Below are 22,128 nucleotides of genomic sequence, written 5' to 3' on the forward strand. Positions count from 1 at the left end.
GCTTCCCTCAAAAGAAACGCAGACAGTATTGCTAGCAGCCACGCCCATCACTGTACTTTTTACCTCAAATGATCCTCCAAATACTAGACTCACATACTGTTATGCCATCCTTCTCCCACTTCCAAAAGCTTCCGCTCAAAATTGCCTAAGACAACGTTACCAGGGCTGTTTGTGTAAAGAATCCTAAATCTCTAAAACCAACAAAACATGTCCAACAGCATTTTCAGATGCATTCTATCAAAGTCCTAAATGGGTTTCACTTCTATAGTTTTACAGACAGGAAGAAAGTGAGAAAAGATGCCCCAAACCATAAGCCCAGTGAAAAAAACACCTAAAAAATTCCTAAGTCCCAGGCCAATTATCATAAGGATAATCAAGCAAAAATCAACATAGGCATAAATGACTGAATTTTACATTATTAGATTTTAGCATTAATTTATGTGGTTTTTTTTTTTTTTTTTTTGCTATAAATAATCAGTTCTTGGTTTAAAACTATGCCTCCCTATGCTCACAAGATTGTTTATGTGCGTAAAATGGTGTCTTAGTTATCTACTGCGCTTTAACAGAAATACCACAAGTAAATGGCTTTAGCAAAGAGATATTTATTCCCTCACAGTGTGGGAAGCTAGAAGTCTGAATTCGGGGTGCCAGCTCCTTGGGAAGTCTTTCATTCTCTGTCGGCTCTGGTGGAAGGTTTGTCATCAATGTTCCCCTGGTGTAGAAGCTTCTCAGCAAAGGGACCCCGGGTCCAAAGGACACACACTCCTGGCTCTTCTTGCTTGGTGGTGATAAGGTCCCCCTGTCTCTCTGATCACTTCTTTCTTTTATTTCTCAAAAGAGACTGATTTAAGACACAACCTGATCTTATAGATTGAGTCCTGCCTTATTAACATAACTGCTTCTAATTCTGCCTCATTAACATCATACAGGTAGGATTTACACACAACACATATGAAAATCATATCAGATGACAAAATGGTGGACAATCTCCCAATACTGGGAATTGTGGCCTAGCCAAATTGACACATATTTTGGGGGGACACAATTCAATCCATGATAAATGGTATTTTTTTTTTTTTTTTTTTTTTTTTTGATGTTAGGGACCTCAAGATCACAAAATTTTGTTTTGTCTGCCCTCCTGGAACCCTACGAACCAACATTTCCCTCACAAATGACTCACTTCTCTATATACATATGGTCATACAGTTGATTTTGTTCATAAATTTATATGTTTTTTAAAATTCCAAATCAATAGATTTTAGTAGTTTATGCCTCCTCTTCTAGTTATTATCTGATTTTCTTATCTTCAGTAGCATATCAAGATGATGTGTGTTATGTTTACTTTTGGGTTCCTATATATTTAACCATCCTTTGTCTTATGAAGAGGCTCTTCATTCAACAGTTAAATGGCTGAAATTTCATTTGAAAAACATCAAATAAGTATTAATGGCTGAATATTATTATAGTATTAGATTTTAGTATGACTTTATTTACATATGAATTTTTTTTTTCTTTTCCTATAAATTATCGGCTCTCTGTCAAGATTTTCCCCGAATTCTGGAAACCATTTAGAGCTCCGAGCTCAAATTCAAAAGCAAAATGTTTTAAACTAATTGCTATTGCTAATGATGGTAGCAATGACAATGCCTGACAGTAATATGAAGAACTGTCATCTTAGAATTTTAAAACTCAGGAAATGGCCTGGAAATTGTTTCCTTCTATAGCTATTATACCTACACTCGCCATTTAGGGTTATTAGATCAGTTATGCTACACATCAGCTCTGCATTAGCCTACGGAGGCATTTTTGTTGTCGTTAGGTACCATCTAGTCGATTCCAAGTCACACTGACACCATGTACAAGTGAATGAAACACTGCTTCGTTTCACAATCATTGCTATGTTTGAGCTTATCGTGGCAGCCACTGTGTCATTCTATCTCCTTGAGGCTCTTCCTCTTTTTTGCTGACCCTCTACTTTACCAAGCATGATGTCCTTCTCCGGGGATTCATCCTTCATGATAACATGTCCAAAGTAAGTGAGACAAAGTCTCACTATCCTCACTTCTCAGGAGCATTCTGGCTGTATTTCTTTAAAGACAGATTTGTTCATTCTTCTGACAGTCCATGGCATATTCAACAGTTTTCTTTGCCAAAATCATAATTCAAAGGCATCAAGTCTTCTTTGGTCTTCCTTACTCACTGTCCCAGCTTTAGCACGCATGTGAGGCAATTGAAAATATCATGGCTTGGGTCAGGTGCTCTTTAGTTCTCAAAGTGACATCTTTGCTTTTTAACATTTTAAAGAGGTCTGCTGCAGCAGATTTGCCCAATGTTCTATGTCATTTGATTTCTTGGCTGCTGCTTCCATAGGCATTGATTATGTATCCAAGTAAAATGAAATCCTTGACAACCTCAATATTCGCTGTTTATCTGCTGCTTATTGGTCCAGCTGTGAGGATTTTTGTTTTCTTTATGTTGAGGTATAATTCATACTGAAGGTGATAGTCTTTGATCTTCATCAGTAAGTGCTTCGAGTTTTCTTCACTTTCAGTATCATCTGTATATCGCCGGTTGTTAATTAGCCTTTCTCCGATCCCGATGCCACATTCTTTTTAACATACTCCAGCTTCTTGGATTATTTGCTCAGCATATAGAGTGAATAAGTATGGTAAAAATGATACAACCCTGACACACACTTTTGCTGACTTTAAACCACACAGCATCCCCTTGTTCTGTCTGAAAAACTGCCTCTTGGTCTATGTACAGGCTCCATATGAACATGATTAAGTGTTCTGGAACTCCCATTCTTCACAATGTTATCCACAATTTGTTATGATTCACATAGTAGAATACCTTTGCATAGTCAATAAAACACAAGTAAATATCTTTCTGGTTTTCTCTGCTTTCAGCCAAGACCCATCTGACATCACCAGTGACATCCCTCATTTCACATCCTCTTCTGAATCTGGCTTGAATTTCTGGCAGTTCCCTGTCAATGCACTGCTGCAACCGTTTTTTAAATATCTTCAGCAAAAATTATACTATTCGATAATTTCTGCATTCTGTTGGATCACCTTTCTTTGTAAAAAAAAAAAAAAATTTTTTTTTTGGAATGAGCACAAATATAGATCTCTTCCAGCTGGTTGGCCAGGTAGGTGTCTTCCAAATTTCTTGGCATAGATGAGTGAGTGCTTCCACCGTTGCATCCATGTCACTTGGTATTCCATCAAGTCCCGGAGCCTTGTTTTTCACCACTACCTTCAGTTCAGCTTGGACTTCTTCCTTCAATACCTTCAGCTCTTGATCATATGCTGCCTCCTGAAATGGTTCAGTGACTCTGTGTATTCCTTCTTTTGATGCTTCCTGTGTCATTCAGTTTTTGTCCATAGAATCCCTCAATATTGCAACTCGAGGCTTGAATTTCTTTTCAATTCTTTCAGTCTGAGAAATGCCGAGCACGTTCTTCCCTTTTGGTTTCTAACTCCAGGTCTTTTTTGCACATTTAATTATAATACTTTGTCTTCTCAAACCACCTTTTGAAATCTTCTGTTCAGCTCCTTTGCTTCATTATTTCTTGCATTTCCTTTAGCTACTGTATGTTCACGGTCAAGTTTCAGGGTGTCTTCTGACATCCATTTTGGTCTTTTCTTTTTTTCTATCTTTTTAATGACCTTTTCCTTTCTTTGTGTATGATGTACTTGATGTCATTCCACAGCTCAACTTGTCTTCAATCATTGGCATTCAGTGCTTTAAATCTATTCTTGAGAAAAAAAAGATGGTCTCAAATTCGGGTGGGATATACTCAAGGTCACACTTTGGTTCTCATGGACTTGTATAAATTTTCTTCAGCTTCAACTTGAACTTGAACTTGTATATGAGTAATTGATGGGCTGTTACACAGTCGGCCCCTGGCCTTGTCCTGATATTGAGCTTTTCCATTGTCTGTTTCCACAATTGTGGTTGATTTGACTCCTGTGTATTCCATCCAGCAAAGTCCATGTCTACAGTCACCAATCATGTTGAAAAAGGTATTTGGAATGAATAAGTCATTGGCCTTGGAAAATTCTATCATGCGATCTTTGGCATCATTTCTATCACAGTAATTATCAATGCATCTTGATTTCGTGTTTCACCAATTTTGGATTACTGAAGTTGGTAAAAATCTTCAGTTTCTTCATCTTTGGCTTTAGTGCTTAGTGTGTAAATTGGAATAATAGTTGTATTAACAGGTCTTCCTTGTAGGCATATGGATATAATCCTATCACTGACAGCACTGTACTTCAGGATAGATCTTGAAATGTTCTTTTTGACAATGAATGCGACACCATTCCTCTTCAATTTGTGATTCCCAGCATAGTAGACCATATGATTGTCTGATTCAAAATAGCCAATACTGGTCCACTCCAGCTCACTAATGCCCAATCTTTATGTGTCCCATTTCATTTTTCATAACTTCCAATTTTACTAGATTCATACTTCGTACATTTTGTGTTCCAATTATTAGTGGATGTTTGCAACTGTTTCTTCTCATTTTGAGTCATGCTACGTCAGCAAATGAAGATCCCAAAAGCTTTACTCTAACCAACGTTATTAAAGTTGGCTCTACTGTGAGGAGGCAGCTCTTCCTCAGTCGTATTTTGAGTGCCTTCCAACCTGAGGGGCTCATCTCCCAGCACTATATCAGACAATGCTCAGCTGCTATTCATAAGGTTTTCCCTGGTCAATTTTTTTTCTTTAGACGTAGATCACCATGTACTTCTTCCTAGTCTGTCTTAATCTGGAAGTTCCACTGAAACCTGTCCACCATGGGTGACTCTGCTGGTATTTGAAATACCAATGGCATAGCTTCCAGCATCACAGCAACATGAAAGCCACCACAGTGCGACAAATTGAAAGATGAGTGGTAGGTGGTAGCATTTGATAAACTCGATTCCTAGACAATCCAATCTTAGTCATCTAGGTTAATTTCTTCCACATGACACCTTTTGTCAAAAGTGTGAAGTTAAAAAAAAAAAACAAAACTGGTGTGTATATGGGGCTGGGAGAGTGGGAGGGAGGTGTATTCCACCTCTTTTCCCAGCATCTGAAACAGGAACTGATGGCTCTTGAAACACCAAACCAATAACTCAAAGTTTACCTGAGGATACCTGTTGAAAATGCAGATGCCAGGGCCCTGCCTCCAGCAATTAAGACTTTGCTTCCACTTTGATAAACACTGAATATGACAGGCTGTAAAATTAAATTTGAGCAGAAGGAAGCCTACATAAGTCACACACTAAAATCAGTCCAAATGGCCACCTTACAAAATAAGAAAAAAAAAAAAGTGAAAAGGTGTTCCATCCTCATATTTAATTTTAATGTTCCCATTTGGCGTAGAATTCTGTAAAAAGTAAAATCATGACTGTAGAATGGTAAAAAATTCAACATTGGCTTGGAGAAAACAGAAGCTAAAGTTTGGCAGGCTGTGCTACACCTATCCAACAGTTTTTGCTGTAAATTAGTAACTTCAAAGAGATTTTTTCTTCCCATGCCACCAGATCTAATTGAACCCAGAAAATAGTTCACCTGGGAATTGTTATCTTCTTTCTTAGTTATTTATTGCTGCTATAACAGAAATGGAGCCCTGGTGGCATAGTGGTTAAGAACTCTGCTGCTAACCAAAAGGCCAGCAGTTCAAATCCACCAGGTACTCCTTGTAAACCCCATGGGGCAGTTCTACTCTTGTCCTGTAGGGACACTATCATTTGGAACTGATTCAGTGGCACCTAACAACAACAACAACATAACAGAAATACCACAAGTGGGTGGCTTTAACAAACAGGATTTTATCAGTTTAGGAGACTAGAAGTCCGAATTTAGGGGGCTGGCTTCAGAGGAATGCTTTCTCTCTCTGTTAATTCTGAAGGAAAGTCCTAGTCTGTTTAAGCTTCTGCTCCTGGGTGAACTCCATGTAGCTTGGTATCTCTCTTCCCCTACCTGTGCTCCACTAGCTTGCATTTAGTCACTTTTATAACTTGTAAGAGATTGACTCAAGATAGACCCTACACTAATCCTGCCTCATTAACATAACAAAGATAACCCATTCCAAAAGGGGATTATAACCACAGGCATAAAGTTTAGGATTTACAACACATATTTTGGGGGCGACACAATTTGATCCGTGACAGCTTCTGTGCAGCAATGTTGATTCCTACATTTGCTAAATGGTCCACTTGGAAATGGCCAGGTCTTGCAATGTTTTCAGAGGAAGGTTACACTAGTGACTTTAAACACTCTTCTACTGTGTCCAAAGAGGGTAACAGAAATGGAATCAACCAACGAAGAATGCAGAGAATGAAAAAATAAATAGCTCTTTTCCCAGAATTCCCAACTAAAACCTATACATAATCTGGAGCTCTATACAATTCAAATCCTACTTTCTATTACGTAGATCAGGACGCTTTCTCCAGTCCTTTGGAGATTTATTTAAAAGAAAATGATATCCTTGGCTTCTGTTGTATTTCCCTGCACTAAAACCAAACTGCATTGTTATTTTAGCAACTGTATTCACATTGAAACAATAGTTTAAAACAGTTCTGATTCTATTAGCTTCCTGAATTGTCATCACTTTGAAATAACTGCTATTGTGTTTATATCTGCATATTTTGCATTCAAGGAAATACTCCAGAGTTTAAGGTAAAGAATCTTAGGAAGCTTTTATCCATAAGAATCAAAACAGCCAATTACATAATAGTCCCTGGGTTGCAAAGGTCATTCCAGCCTTCCCTAGCTTCCCATTCTTACTTTAGGCCACTGTCAACAAATCCTTCTCCCACTGGGAATAACTGACAAAAAATTCAGACAACTACTCCCACCAGGCTTAAAATTTGATGGTCAGGATATTTATCCAGAGAGGCTCATGTTATCTGTTATGTTTATGTGATTTTAACTTCATTTAGAAAATTGAATTGGGAACAAAACCTCAATGATAGTGACCATGGCCTAAACATTTGAAATGGATTTATATTATTTCTTTTTTTTATAGAGATTGTGCCTCTCTAGTAGCAAGAATTTCAAGGGCAAACAGCTTCATTGATCACCTAAAAATGAAGCTTAAGGTAGTAATGCAGGGACCCGTTACAAATTGCCTGCGGTTTACTGGTTTGCATTTTAACATATGATTTAGCAATTTCAATTAGTTTTGGGTTTTGTTTTGTTTTGTTTTTGTATGTATGTGCAAATTTTCCTGATGAGCTGATTCGGCATCAGGACCACATCTCCTAGTCCGTGTTCAACACAATCAGTTTTCTACATCCTGGGCGACTGATCTAGAATGAAATCAGTTTCCCAAACAGAAGTTGGTTCCTCAGACACCTAAGTCCCCTGATTATGACACATTCCTTTTATTCTTTTAAATTGCAAGGGAGAGTTTAAGGATTTTCAGATTTTTCTAAAGCTACTTAAACCCAGAGAGAAAAGCAAATTATTGTGAAATCAAGGAGAAGGAAAACCTTCAGTTTTTAACTGAGCTTTCACAATTAAAATATCCTGGGGGGAGTCTTGAGACTCACCACTATCACCAACAACAAGCCATATGAAAACAGCACCAGACAGAGTAGCCTCTTAATATGCAAAGATAGTTCTTTAGTTGTCAGTTGTAAGAGCTTGGCCTACATCTGAATGAATTTACTTTAATAAATATCCTCTCCCCAAATGGGGTCATGTTTAAAGACTCTAGGTCTAATTCAATTATAAAAAAAATTGATAAGATAGGTGTCAAATAAGGAATCTAATAACTTTCAGAAATTGCCACATAATTAAATTCTCTGATTTAATATTTGTGAGCAGCCCTACAATTTGAGCCTATGTATACACACAGCCATTGGCTGTATCCGTTTCATTGCTTTCTATAAACTGGTTTGCTCTATCACATACACATTTCACATTTATCTTAATATTTTCTAAACAAGGCTTCTATTTTTTTTTACTGTGTCAAGTATGCACATATCTACAAAGTCATTCAGACATTCTTGATACGCTAATAGAAAATATTGGCTGTCATAGGAAATATTTGTCAGTCGTTGTTACCCACGTTACGAGTGCCATGTACCTTTTTCAGATATGTTTTTTGCAATGGGTGAGATTGCCAATGACAGCTAGAGAACAGAGCTGCAGAGAAAAGCCTTTAAAACTAACAATCATTTCAAACTACTTGGGAAAGGCTCAGAGCTGTAGAGAATGCCTTCAGCCAGTCTTCCAGTAACTCAAAAACCTGCTGATGCCTCAGAGAAATATTCAGAACAATATTGTGTTTGGAGATGGTTTTATTTTATTTTTCATTTTGTCCTGCATCAATCTGGAACAAATCTCCCTGGGTGTGTTACATCTTGCAAACACAATTAAAAACATTAATCGGACCCGGCCCCCCAGATCACGTAACCTTGGTTGCCCAGCACACTCTGACATTCTCCAACCAGAGCAAGGGGGGACATTTCTGAGATGAAAGAGTTGTTTCAGGTGTTGCTTCCGGTATTGCCACTCCAGGAAGAGAAAAAATCTGAGTACCCAAGAAATCTTTCTCTCCTTACCACTATACCTAATCAGCCTGTTTGTGACAAACCAAAACCAAATCTGATTAGAAACCGAGATTTCAACTCAAATGAACATAGAACTATTGACATCTTCTTGTTAGACACCTTCACAAATTAGGAAAAGATAAAATGAGAGACAAGAGAAATCCCAGTTATACTGTCAGGTCACAAATAAGTGCAAAATTAGTTTTTGATTTTTTTTTCTTTTCTTAATTAAAAATAACTTTCATTTTTCCTGATTATTAAAATATTATGCACTGATTATTATAGAAAAGTATAGGGAAAATGAAAAATGTTCATAATCCTATAACTCCCACTATGCAAAGGACAGCAAGATTCTCTTCCTTCTAGTATTTTTTTAAAAGCATCAGCTGTTTAAGAAATTTGCACTCAATCTCAATAAAAAAGAGCTCAACCTCGGGTTTGCCAAGAAACAAGGAGGTGTAGAGAATTTCCCTGGACCTCAGCCTTGGTCCAGCTGGGCTCTGGTCACGTCCCTTTCTCGGATCTGCTGCTGGAATGTAGGTGATTTGTACAGCTCCTGTTCCCATTTCCAGGATCTAGCAGCATTTACTCATCAGGAAAGAACAATTGCTAGCAGAGGACATCATGTTTGGTGAAGAAGAGGGCCAAGGAAAACAAGGGAAACCTTCAGTGAGATGGACTGACATAATAACCACAACAATGGATTCAAACATACCAATGATCACGAAGATGACATAGGACTGGGCGACCTTTGGTCCTGTTACACATAAAGTCACTATGACTAAGAGCTGATTGACGGCAACTAACTGGCCCTGGTGGGCTTTTCTATTATCTACACAGTCCAGGTTTCCAGTGCTTTAAAGAGAAGGCCATCACTTGCACACATAGGGGCACATGTAGGGCCATGCACACACACACACACACACACACACACTTGCAAAAAGTCACAGCTTCCTTTTGAAACAGCCCCCATTTGTCCTGTTCATTTGGAGCAGAGCACAAACACCATGGACCTACTCAGGTAGCCCTGGCTGAAAAGATGGAGAACACCAAAACCGTTAACCCCATGTACCCTGCTCCAGAGTTCTGTCTCTACGTCTCTGCAGAGCTTTACTTAGGGGTGTGCGGCCCCACTATCCCTGAACCACCGCATCTTCCTTCAGATTGGTTGTTTATGTGTTCCAGCATCTCTGACAGTTTCAGGAAAAGAGGTACTAATGTTAAAAGGGAGAGTGGACACAGAATCCTCTGGTTTCCTCAAAAAGCAGAGCCTGGTAAAGAGATGGTGACCTGGCTCCCTGTTTTGTGTAGACCATAAGGTTGTGAACTGGGAATAAATATGGGAAAAAGCATAACGTGGATTTCTTACTGCTTTCTGATCACATTGAACCCCAAATCACTGATTTTTTTTAGTTCAATAAAATTTCTCCCAGACAGTGGCAATAGGTTGACTGTCAGTACCGGTTTGGGGAAGTATTATGAATTCATCTTTTAAAATGTCTCCCTAAGAATTTTAGTGTGAAGTAGGGAATTACTGAGACAGGGGCTGCTAGCCAGAGGCTACTTTAAACTAATAGCTGCTAATTTCTTTTTAAAAATCCATCACCCCCTACTGATTTTATAACTTTTTTTTTGAAACCTTAGTGCTCAGCTGACACAAACTATTGTTATACTAGAGGTAGCAGTGCCAAAAGCATCTTGAGAATTTTAATAAAATCAAATATCCTACTTGCTTACAAATATAAAAGTGTATTGGTATCCCCCAGGGAGAAAAATGTTCTCAATGATTTGTAAAGGAGTCTCTTTTACAAGGTGTTCCCTTGATGTAATAATGGCCTATTAAGCATTTTTTAAATGAAACGTTCCATATCTCAATGCTTAGTCAACATTTTGGTTAGCAGGCAAGCTCTTAACCACTACGCCACCAGGGCTCTATTAGTCAACATTAGCTATCATAAAGCAAATGTTTGTAATGCGTGTTATTAAAATTAAAATGAAGGTGTAAAATCGCTTAAGGAGCCCTCATCCCCCATTTTCATAATGAAGTGTTCCATTTGGGAGAAGTGAAAGCATCCACATTTTAGGAATGGGGAAGAGCCAGTATTTTTGATACCTAAAACTCATTGTACCGAGGAAACCTTGTATCTACTCAATGTAAAATGAACCTTTACATGTCAGCAAAGGAATATTTCAATGAATTATGGTTCATCCACTTAATAGAATATTAGGTAACTACTGAAATACACAAATGTGCTTGAAAAACACTTAATGTTTCATGAAAAAAAAAAACAGAACATTGTTTGTATGCAGTAAGTCCATTTTTCAATAAATATGCATACTGCAGGCTAATAAATACACCGTGATATTTAAAAGTTGTCTAGTGGGGTGTTGAGATTGAAGGGTTTTATAGCGTTTTTTGTAATTTTCAGTATCTTCTAAATTAAATTGTCTACAATGAACATATCCCATGTTTAGATTTTTTTTTTTTTTCAAAAGTAGCATATATTTTACTTGGAATTTGGAAAGCAACTACCTTGCTAACGTTTTCCACTTTTGTTTACCTTGTGAAACAGATACCCCAGTCAAACGTCAAGTGAGATTAGTTTACAAACGTTAGAGGCTTTGTCTTAGAAATTGAATGGCTTGATTTTAAAAATGAAAACTTACATTTATACCAGTGATGCAACAAAAACAGTGAAGTTTTACATAGCAGGAAGGAGTAAGTTTATGCCCCTGTATCTGTCCATTATACTACCCCCACAGAAGACATTCACAGTTCCTTTCCAACAATCAAATCCTCTGCCAAGCACTGAACAAAAAAACTTGTAAATTAATCTTCAAATTTGGGGGCAGGGGTGAGGGGGACAAATAAAGATCACGGTTTGATGAATGGCTATAAACTCTTCTTGAAGTTTCATTCCCAGAAATTCTACACATGGAGTTTAAAAATTAGAGTTTTTTTTTTTTTTTTGCCATCAGGTGTTTACACCTATTGACTTGCCTTTCATTTGAGAACCAACCAATGCTACAGCTCAGGACTTCGACAAGATCACCAAGAGGCAGGGCTGTGTAGCCCCAGCACTTCATTTGGAATTCCTCTGGTAAGCTGGTGTGAATCTGAAAGGAAAACCTACCTTTGGGGGATCCTGTCCTCAAACCTACCTTTTATGGAGCTAATTTCCCAGACGCTAAGGAAATGCAAATCAGGTCAAGAGAAGAAGAGAATACTACATCAAGGAAGTTAGGGTTTATTGGAGGAAGAGATTAATATCAATGGTCAGTTGCGATTTAGAATTATTATGATGGCGGTCACAAGTGTTTGATGTTTAACCTTTATACATTATTTAACCCAACAGCCTCTTCCACGTTTTCTCTTCTTCCTCCTCAATAAGCCCCTTAAAGTTGTCAAAGATTCCAACTTGACCAAATAACTAGATAACTAAACAGTTCTTAACTGTTAAAACAACCCAGGTGAAAATTAATTTTTTAAATATATTATTTTAGCTAGAAAAAAAGAAAGCTGAAAACAACTCATTGAGTTTGAAGACGAAATAGGGGGAAAAAAATTTCGGGATAACCAAGATACATTTTATCATATGTACAAACATATGAACAGCCATAACGACAACAACAAAAAACACTATAGGACACATTTGCTTTGTTAGTTTTACGCAAGTAATTTTACATGCTTTTAAGAATAACAATTTTAAGAAAATTAACAACTGCTAAGGCATTAGTAGAAAATAGTAACTGTGCCTTTTTGTTTGCCCGTTAGTTTGAGACTAAGCTATTTAAAATATTGCAGCACACACTGAAAATAATATGCTGGTTATTTTACCTGTATAATGGCTTTGCATGTTAAGCCATAACTTTGATTTGGGAGTGAAGATTAAACTTTGTTTCACTCCATGAACTGAAATTATTGAATGGTTCAAAATATATCTTTCTCTCCCTTTAGGAAGTTGAAAATTAATAGTCAATCAATCATATTATCTTACAGATCTACTAAATAGTTTTCAACTCTACACTTGACTCTTAACATCCAAAATATAACCTCAGAGCGCAGGACACTCTTCCACTGGCCACAGAAATCAGCAATGAGGGCACTTAATCAGCCTTATAAAGACCCTTCCACAATTTAGAGGAGTTTAAAACACCTAATCCTTTCCTGCAACTTCCTTCTAAAGTTTCCTAACAAATCTCCACCAAGACTCAAGCTAGGAAGAACACTCCGGTGTGCTGAATTTAAAAGACTTCTTTGATCTCCCACACAACTTAGCCAGCTGCACTTCTGTCCACTTAAAAGAAACACAAAACTCACCAGATTCGTTTGTTTGTTTTTCATTTGGGCAACCTTCAAACAGATGAACTATTACGACGCCAGCTGTCTTCACTTCATTCTGCCAAAACCGGGAGGTGCGACAGGTGCTGAGGGAGCAGCCGCCAGCCGTGCTGTCGCGGAGGGACTGAGGGGAGGGACCCCGCTCTGAGGCCCAGGAGAGCCCGGGCATGTGAATCCCGCCACAGGTTGCAGGGATTGGCTTTGGCCGCTCTGTCTTCTCGCTTTGCTTCCAGTCTCCTAGTGAGTTTGCAAATGATGGCCAACTCCTGTGCAGCAAGGGCGGACTCCTAGAGTAAACCCCAGCAGCCCTGTGTCAATCGTAGAGAGAAATCGAGGCAAAGGGGGAAAATTAAATTAATAAAGCATCCTTCCATCTGGCCACACCAACGGCCACCTAAAGCAAAGGAAGTGATTTCTTGGTGTCCTCAGAATTTCATGGGTTTTCATAACTGGGTGATAATTACCCCAGCCCTCGCCCTACACTGCCTGTGTGGAGCATTGATTATTAATACTTGCATGAAACGTTTCCTGACCCAGGTCCTATTTATAGCAGAAGTCTCCTTTGTTTACAGAGCCTTGTGGGATCAGGAGGGAATATACCATTAACCCAGCGCACCATGGGGCTCTGCCTTACCAAGGCTCATTATAGACACTAAATATGAAATAGAATGCTTCATAAGATGACAAGATACAGTAAAGCAGTTGGTGCTCCATTGTAGTTCACAGTCTTTATTTCCAGGTGAACAGTGCGGGGAATTAAGGTGAACCAGCTGGACCACCATTGTCCTGGTGGTGATGAGAAGGTGCTGCCTTCTGACATAATAATCTTACCTGGGGAATGTGCAGTCCTCTCCAGAGAAGCCAAGAGTTTGGCCTGTTTTCTTAGATTGTGTAATGCTCCAGAAATAGGGACAGAAATCACATTCAACCCATCTTTTGCATTCCTGAAAATGTTTCAGAAAGTAAAATTCCCATTCCCTCTTTTTTAGTTTAAATTTCTGACAGGTAATGAAGGTCATCACACAGTTTTTCCTAAGCACCTGTCTGAACTGGTCCTTGGATCTCTTGCTACCTTCTGAAATCAAAGTCTGAGGATGCTGATTTGAATGGCCTTTTGGGGAGGGAGTAGTCAATAACACAAATAAAAAAGTGGCCCATATTAAAATATATTATAACAATATGCAGTATATTGTTGTTGTGAGGTACCGTGGAGACGGTTCCGACTCACAGCGACCCTATTGGACAGAGTAGAACTGCCTCATAGGGTTTCCAAGGAGCAGCTATTGGATTTGAACTGCAGACCTTTTGGTTAGCAGCAGTGCTCTTAACCGCTACGCCACCAGGGCTCATATGCATTATATTAGATACGACTAAAAATTCTGTATCAGCTAATGTCAACATTAGTTAGGAGGTGATAGTAGCAAAAACTTAGACCTTAAAGAGGCCTTCATTTCACACATCAGGTCCCTAAAAGTTGTGTGACTTGCTTGACACCCCACAGCAAGTTCAGGGGGAAATGAACCCAAGTCTTCTTTGTCCCAGAGCTATATTCTTTCCATGACACCATACTTCGTACTTGTCAAGTACTGTATTCATTTTCTGTTGCTATATAGCCATGAACTTAGTGGCTTAAAACAACACGCGTTTATTACCTTGCAGTTTCCCTTGGTCAAGAGTCTGGGCACAGCCAAGATAGGTCTTCTGCTCAGTGTCTCACAAGGCTGCAAGCAAGGCATTGGCCTGGCTGCATTTCTTGCTGGAGCTTGGGAATCTCTTCCAAACTCATGTGGCTGTTACAAGAATTCAGTTCCTTGGGGTTGTCAGACTGAAGTTCTCGTTTTCTTGCTGGCCCTCAGCTAGGGGATACTTTCAAGCTTCTAGAGGCTGGTCAACCACAGTTTCTTGCCATGTGGTCCACTAGCAGCCCCTCTTCCAACATGGCAGCTTACTTCTTAATATAGGCCACCAGGAGAATCTCTCCAGTCTTCTAAGACAGAATCAGGTATAACGTAATGTCATCAGCAGAATGACAGTTATTTGTTCGCATTCAAGGGGATGAGATTATACAAGGGCATGACTCATTGGAAGCCATCTTAGAATCCTGCTGCCACAAGTATAAATGAAGAAATAAAGGCACAGACATAAATGTGCAACAGTCCTGCCACTTCCTAATAGCCAGCGCTAAAAGACCAGTGGTGTTAGTTCAGTTCAGAGACTGCACCTTATATTATGGTTCTTTTTCTCTTTGCTCCCTCCTCCCCCATGTAGTAGCCTGAAGTTGCTAGGCTTTTTTATTAGTGTTGTGCTTTTTTTTTTTTTTTAACACTTACGCTAAGAACAGAAAATCTTGTCCATGGACTAGCTTGAGAAGGTTATTTTTCTCGAAGTATAAGGCAGCTCATAGCATAAATTCTTCTTTTGATGCCATGCAATAGAAGTACCCAAATGATTTCACAAGATGGATAAGATTCACTCAAGCAGGGAGAAGAGAAGGCATTAGAGAGGGGAAAAGTTAATGACATCTCAGCAACCAGAGGAAAAAATTTCGTTTTTGGCATGAGCAGTTTTAGAACCATCTGTGGCCAAGACAAGACCAGTATTGGGTTTTTAAATACGAAAAACTCACCTTGCTGCAGTTGTGACATAATAGAATGAAGGGGAAAACTTGATTTTGGGGTCCAGATTTAGGTCCTATTTAGCTCTCTGACCTTGGCAAGTCACTGAAGCCCTCTGATTCCCATTTCCATATATGTAAATATGGGGATAATAATTTCCTCTTAGGCTGCTGGTTGAGAAATAGATGAGAATATATACAGGGAAATGGCATCTGAGCAATCACTCAGCACCCAGTTGAGTAAATTTCACTTTGGGACAAATTAGTCTTAGGCAATGTTGGTGACAGGCCAGGATGGGTATATATTTGATGGAGTCAACAGGTTTATAGAATCTAGAAGTTATACATTTGTTCAAACAAAACCAAATCCGTTGCCATGGAGTTGATTCCAACTCATAGGGACCCTATAGGACAGAGTAGAACTACCCCATAGGATTTCCAAGGATTGGCTGGTGATTTGAACTGCCAACCTTTTGGTTAGCAGCTAAGCTCTTAACCACTGCACCACCAGGGCTCTTATACATATGTAAGATATTATTATTTAAATTTCTTTAGTGCTTTGTACATTATAAAAGTAACACAAATTTAGTAGAACGATAAATAAAGAGAAAAATAAAAATGAAATCATTTTCTTGCCCTAGTTCCATCCCTCTAAAGTATGTAGTATCAACAGTCTAGTGTGTACTTTTCCATACCTTTTTCCCTTACACATGTGTGTGAATATATATATTAAAAACCTGTTGCCATCTAGTGGATTCCAACTCATACCCATCCTATAGGGCAGAGTAGAACTGCCCCATGGGGTTTGCAAGGAGCGGCTAGTAGATTTGAACTGCCAACCTTTTAGTTAGCTGTCAGGCCCTTAACCACTGTGCCACCAGGGCTCCGTGAACATATATATGTATATATAAATGTATATATGTATATATAAGAACATATATAAACCAAAACCAAACCTGCTGTTGTCAAGTTGATTCCAACTCATAGCGACCCTATGGGACAGAGTAGAAACGCCCCATAGAGTTTCCAAGGAATGGCTGGTGGATTCAAACCACTGACCTTTTGGTTGGCAGCCAAATTCTTAACCACTTTGCCACCAGGGCTCCGATAAACATATATAGGTGATTTTTATTTAACAGAGATAAAATTATACTATACAAATTACTACGTAAATTGAAACTTGACAGAATATTATGGGAATTCATATAGGTCAGCATACATAGAAATAAATTTGTCTCTTTTTCCCCTAATTTCTGGGTGTGTGTGTTTCTTTATTTGGGGATTACATACTTGCTTTTTCTGTCTAGATATTTTTTTCTTGCTTTCTATTCATCATCTTTTTTCTGCCCCCTACTTCTATCATTACCATCCCTCGGTAATCCATGTTAAAACTTAGTCTGTATCTCTCTAATCACATATGCACACGGACACACGGACTTGGTTTATAAAGATCATATTATATACAGTTCTCCAAATCTTTGTTTGCTTAATCAGCACGGTTTCATGGAAATCTCTTCACATTAATATAGGTCTAGGTCTTTCCTTTTAATAGATGCATAGCTTTTCATGCATGAGTGTGCCATAATTTAACTAAAAACAATGGATAAAATGGCAATAATATCCTTATGTATATTTCCTTTTATATTTAACTTTTTATTTCTATAGAATACATTTTTATAAATGTTAGGTCAACAGATATGTATATTTTTAATTTTATTCTTAAGAGGTATTACTAAGTCTCTTTCCAAAAGAATGTAACAAATTCTATCATCGATGTATGAAAGGACTCTTTTATTGTGTGGCTCCCATGATAGGCCTTCACATTTGTTTTTTTAATTTTGTCAGTCTGATGGAAATAGATTGATATGCCAACTTTTCATGTGTTTATTGAGCATATTCTTTTTCCATTTTTCTCTTTGTCTTTTTCTTTTCAATCTAAAGTGCTGTGTGTATGAGTCTGTATATAAGCCTGTTGTTATTTGTTTCACCAATGCCTTTTCCAAATTCATAATTTACTTTTTACTTTGTTTATGGTATCAAATATATTTGTTTTTAACTCTTTTATTTTATCTTGGTGAAATATATATAATGAAATATTTTTGTTTTCAAAAACACTTTAACCATTTTTACATGTACAATTCAGTGACATTAATTACGTTCACCATGTTATACAACCATCACTAATATCTATTCCTAATTTTTTTCTTACCCTTAAAAGAAACTCAGTACCCCTTAAGCAATAATTCTCCATCCCCACCCCCCAACTCACCCCTGATAACCACCAAAGAATTTTGGTTTCTATGCATTTGCCTATTCTAGATATTTCATGTAAGTGAGATGATACAATATTTGTCCTTTGGGTCTGACTTATTTCACTCAGTATAATGTTTTCAAGGTTCATCTATGTCATAGTATGTATCAGAGACTCATTTCTGTCCATGGCTGAATAATATTCCATTGCATACACGTACCATATTTCCTTTATCCACTCATGTGTCCATGTACATTTGGATTGTTTCCACCTTTTGGCTAATATGAATAATGCTGCAATGAACGTTGGTGTACAAGTGTCTTTTTTAGTCCTTGCTTTCTTTCAAATGTATATCTAAGAGTAGAATTGCTGAGTCATATGGTAATTTTATGTTTAACTTTTTATGGAACTGCCAAATTGTCTTCTGCAGCGCTTGCACCATTTCACAATCCCACCAATAATGGGTGAGGGTTTCAGTTTGTCCGCATCCTTGCCCATACATTTTGTTTTCCGTTTTTTCTCATAATAACCATTCTAGTGAGTGTGAAGTGGTATCTCACCGTAGTTTGATTTACATTTCCCTGATCACTAATGACATTGAGCATCTTTTCATGTGCTTATTAGCCATTTGGATATCTTCTTTGGTGTGTTTCAACTTTTAATAAATAGATCTATCTTTGCTTTTATAGGTTCTGAGTTTTCAGTCTTGGTTATGAAGCTCTCTTCTTAAATATCATGTTTCCTTCCAAATCTTCATTTATTTGTTTATGTGTTTATTTCCATTTCTAGTCTTTAATCATCATATGGACCCTGTTTCAGTTTTCTAAGTTCACTCCAATTACTAGGGTGAGTTCCCAAAACCATGCAAATGTTCAGTGTTGGACTGGTTCCATTTTTCTCCTAACTACAAGCCTGAGAGAGATCTTACAGTTCTGATGAAGTCTGAGGTTTCATGCTCATTTTCAATGTTATAAAAAAAAATCTATTCCTAAAAATCTTTCATTAGATTTAGGTTAAGTGACTAAATTGTAATTCGGATTTCCTGTCTTTCATTATATCCTGGTGTAATTATAGCAATTGTTCTCATTTATTCAATGCATAGCAGGATAATTAATTGTAGTATTAGCACATGCCTCGTTTTTGCTCTAGTAGCCCTTAACTGCCTTGCCACAAACGGTGCCCCACAGAAAGCAGACATGCCCTGACATCAATCCTCCTTTCTGGCTTTTGTTTCTGTTAGGAGATTATGTTAGGTTGGTCCGGAGGAGGGGAGAAGGAAGGCAGCATCATTAGGTAAAGAGATGGAGATTTAGGGAACTATGCAGGGATTGTGAGAATTAATGAAGTTTGGAACTGCTCCCTGTCCTCTGTCTCTACTCAGGGAAGCTGGGCTAGAAACCCCAGGTTCCTTGACCCCACAAAGGCCCCATGGCCTGCCTAGCAGAGAAACAGCAGGGAGCCATGTGGAATAACCATATGGATAGTGGTGCACAGGAACTGCCAAATATTTTAAAACAGTTAAAGACTTCTTTTCTCTACCGCACTCTAGACAGAGCAAAGGAAACCCAGAGACTGAGGCTGGATTTCAGAAACAAGCCTGACAGAAGGCAAGCTCCAAAAATATTAATACTGGCTTAGAAAAGAATAGTGTGGCCTTTATTTATACTTTTCAATTTCTTGAACTCAAAATCCTGCTAGTTATAAATGTGTAATGTGTACAAGGCATTATGCTAAGTTCTTTATGTTGATGAAGTTGTATTTAACGCTGATAAAGGCCTTATACACCACCTGTCTGTCAGTTTGTCATACTACAGTGGCTTGCATGTTACTATGATGCTGGAAGTCATGTCACCAGTATTTCAAATACCAGCAGGGTCACTTGTCGTGGACTGATTTCAGTGGAGAGCTTCCAGACTAAGACAGACTAGGAAGAAAGGCTTGGAGATCTACTTCTAAAAATTAGCCCTTGAAAACCCTACAGATCACAACAGAATATTGCTCAGTATAGTACTGGAAGATTAGCCCCTTAATTTAGAAACCACTCAAAATACACAGTGGCTACAACAATAGGCTGGAGCACACCAATGATGGTGAAGATGGCCCAGGACGGGGTAACATTTCATTCTGTTGCACATGGGGTCCCCATGAGTTGGAGTCAAGCCAACAGCAATTAAAACAGCAAGACTTGTTACTATTATTATCCCCTTTTATCTTCATTTTACAAATAAGGAAAGTTCAATTACCTCATTTAACATCACATTGCTGGGGAGTGGCTGAACCATGATCAAAACCAAGGTCAAAAATTTGGGCTTTTAACCATTATTCAAACCTGCTTCAAGATGATACACATGAAAACATTTTGTAAAATATAAAGTTTTATACAAATATAACATAAATGTTCTATAAATTATCACTACAAAAGTAGTAGGGTAACATTTTTCAATATTAAAGTTCCTCCCCTGCCTGTCCTCACCCCTTTTTTTCTTTGAACTTGTATCCTTTCCACCAGTAAAGCTGAGACATGAAAGCAAGGCTTACTTTCCTGGATAAAGGGAGGGCAGATACCTCACATAAGACTTTGAGTTTCAAATAAAGAGTTTTTATACTCAGAGGAAAAATAATTCTCTAAGATCCAAAATGCTTTTGATTAGTAAGAGCTAGGCATTAAGGTGAAAGAAAGTCATATTTTGAATTGACCAAGCTTAGTGGGCCAAGATCAGAGTTTATAAAACCAAGTCACAAAACAGAAAACAAAGAGATGGTTTTAGAGGAATCAAGGCCCCGGTTAAGACACTACCTACGTCACTGAGACAAGTTCCAACATCCCGCTTCCCTGGGCCTTTGCTATGGGGAGTATGAAATAATAGGACCTCCAAGGAGGTTTGGCAGAATAACAGGGAAAGTCAGCTGGGTTTGGCTTTTCAGGGAATATCCTAGAAAGATTGTAAATGCCTCAAGGCAGCCTGGCATTGAGCCTGGCAAAGGAGGGACATGGTGCTTAGGTCATAAAAATAGCATTAGGGATGGGCCCATGGGAGCCTGCAAGACACACACACTGTGGGTGATACAGAGAAGGCAGCTGAGGTTTCTTGGGCTTCCTAGAAGCTCAATGGTCTTGTGAACCAGAAGAGACTTGAATTTAAGAAGAGAGAGTTACAAAATGTAAGCCCCTTAAGAAGAGACATGGCAGGACCTGGACATCATCAGGTTGCCAGCTGATACCCAGTAACCAGGCAGTTACCAATACAGGATCCCCAGAGCCAGGCAGAACAACCTGCAATGAGGCCAATGGTAAGAAGATGGAAGCAGAGCAAACGCACCCTCTCCCCGTAGCAAGTGATACTTAAACCACCCAAACTTGCAGCTACCTTCCTCCCCATGGAAAAGAAAAGCAAGGGAAAGGGGAGGATTCTGAAAGAAACAGTTTTCGGGGTCTCCTCTTTTCCCCTTGCTTTTATTTTGCTCAAAAGAGATTGAGTCAACATGGAAGAGACGAAGCCATAAATTGAAAATTGCTGAGTGATTTTGAAAAGACAAGTAGGAGCCTAACAGTTCACTATAAATAAAGTTTCACTTACACAGATTTGCCACCACCTGTCTATCAGTTTGTCGTTCTACGGTGGCTAGCACGTTATTGTGATGCCGGAAGCTCATGCCACCGGTATTTCAAATACCAGCAGGATCACCTATGGTGGACAGATATCAGCAGAACTTCCAGACTAATACAAACTAGGAAGAAAGATCTGATGATCTAGTTCTGATAAGTAGCCTATGAAAACCTATGGATCATAACAGCACACTGTCTAACTCACTTGTTTTGGACAGGTCCTTAGGAGGGATCAATTGCTGGAGGAGGACATTGTGTTTGGTGAATAGAGGGCCAACGAGGGTAAGCCTCAGTGAAATGAATTGGCACAATAGCTGCAACAATGGGCTAGAACTTGCCAGTGATTGTGAGGATGACTCTCAGGACTGGGCAACATTTTGTTCTGTTGTACTTTACTTTGCCGTCAGTCAGAGTTGACACAAATGGCAGCTACCTATCTATCTCTAGCTGTGCATTAGAGAAAAAAAAAAAAAGTTACCATTGAGTCTATTCTGATTCATGGAAACCCCCTGTGTGCAAAAGTAGATTGCCAGCCCTTTCTTCCAAGGCACGTATGGGAGGATTTGTTCTGCCAATCTTTCAGTTAGCAACTGAACACTTAACTGTTTACAACATCTCGGGACTCCTTATCTGGATCTCATTAAACTAGATTTCCTATTAACCAATTCCTGTACTAGAGCCTTGAGGACTACAACAGAAGACATTGTCTTACTGATGGGAACATCTGCCTGGGGTTCACTGGACTGAAAGTTGTCCCCT

The sequence above is a fragment of the Elephas maximus genome, chromosome 9 (genome assembly GCF_024166365.1).
Source record: "Elephas maximus indicus isolate mEleMax1 chromosome 9, mEleMax1 primary haplotype, whole genome shotgun sequence".
In the NCBI taxonomy this organism is placed as follows: Eukaryota; Metazoa; Chordata; class Mammalia; order Proboscidea; family Elephantidae; genus Elephas; species Elephas maximus.